The 1,110-nt window shown below is 50.7% G+C and overlaps 2 non-coding genes and 1 pseudogene across 2 annotated transcripts; all 3 read left to right on the top strand.

The window, feature by feature from the left end:
* Positions 1 to 139: 139 nt before the first annotated feature.
* On the top strand, positions 140 to 258 carry LOC124895018. Its single transcript, XR_007051489.1, has one exon. It is a non-coding gene; the product is annotated as a 5S ribosomal RNA (ribosomal RNA).
* Positions 259 to 434: 176 nt separating this feature from the next.
* LOC124895017 lies at positions 435 to 553 on the top strand. The gene has a single exon (XR_007051488.1). It is a non-coding gene; the product is annotated as a 5S ribosomal RNA (ribosomal RNA).
* A 176-nt stretch (positions 554 to 729) lies between these two features.
* On the top strand, positions 730 to 848 carry LOC124895019 (annotated as a pseudogene).
* The last annotated feature ends 262 nt before the right edge of the window (positions 849 to 1,110 follow it).

The raw sequence follows: 1,110 nt of genomic DNA, 5'->3' as shown, positions 1-1,110 counted from the left end.
TCAGTTCGATCGGCGAATCTTTTTGTTCTTCCTCTTGGCGGTAACAAGAAAGGGGGCGAGGCGCGGAGGCCCGCGTGCGGGGTGTGACGGGCGGCGGAGGAGAAAAAGAAATAATAGTATTTGGAGTGCTGGGAATGACAGATGTGATCATACCAGCACTAATGCACCGGATCCCATCAGAACTCGGAAGTTAAGCGTGTTTGGGCAGAAGTAGTACTAGGATGGGTAACCCCATGGGAAGTCCTTGTGTTGCATCCCTTCCTTTTTTTTTCCTTTAAAATTCGGTTTATTTTTGCAGGTATGATCGGCGAATCTTTTTGTTTTTCCTCTTGGCGGAAACGAGAACGGGGGCATGGCGCAGGGGCGCGCGTGCGGGGTGTGACGGGCGGCGGAGGAGAAAAAGGCATAATAGAATTTGGAGTGCAGGGAATGACGGATGCGATCATACCAGCACTAACGCACCGGATCCCATCAGAACTTCGAAGTTAAGCGTTCTTGGGCGAGAGTAGTACTAGGATGGGTGACCCCCTGGGAAGTTCTCGTGTTGCATCCATGCTTTTTTTTTTCCTTTAAAAGTCGGTTTAATTTTGCCGGTTCGATCGACGAATCTTTTTATTTTTCCTCTTGGCGGAAACAAGAAAGGGGGCGAGGCGTGGAGGCCCGCGTGCGGGGTGTGACGGGTGGCGGAGGAGAAAGAGGAATAATAGAATTTGGAGCGCTGGGAATGACGGATGCGATTATACCAACACTAACACACCGGATCCCGTCGAAACTCTTAATTTAAGCGTGCTTGGGCGAGAGTTGTACTAGGATGGGTGACCCCCTTGGAAGTCCTCGTGTTGCATCCCTGGGAAGTCCTCGTGTTGCATACCTTCCTTTTTTTTTTCCTATAAAATTCAGCTTAATTTTGCCGGTTCGATCGGCGAATCTTTTTGTTTTTCCTCTTGGCGGAAACAAGAAAGGGGCGACGCGCGGAGGCCCACGTGCGAGGTGTGACGGGCGACGGAGGACAAAGAGGCATAATAGAATTTGGAGTGCTTGGAATGACGGATGCGATCATACCAGCACTAACGCACCGGATCCCATCAGAACTCCGAAGTTAAGCGTGCT

The sequence above is a fragment of the Capsicum annuum genome, unplaced genomic scaffold (assembly GCF_002878395.1).
Source record: "Capsicum annuum cultivar UCD-10X-F1 unplaced genomic scaffold, UCD10Xv1.1 ctg7920, whole genome shotgun sequence".
In the NCBI taxonomy this organism is placed as follows: Eukaryota; Viridiplantae; Streptophyta; class Magnoliopsida; order Solanales; family Solanaceae; genus Capsicum; species Capsicum annuum.
This window is presented reverse-complemented; position numbering and strand designations above follow the sequence as displayed.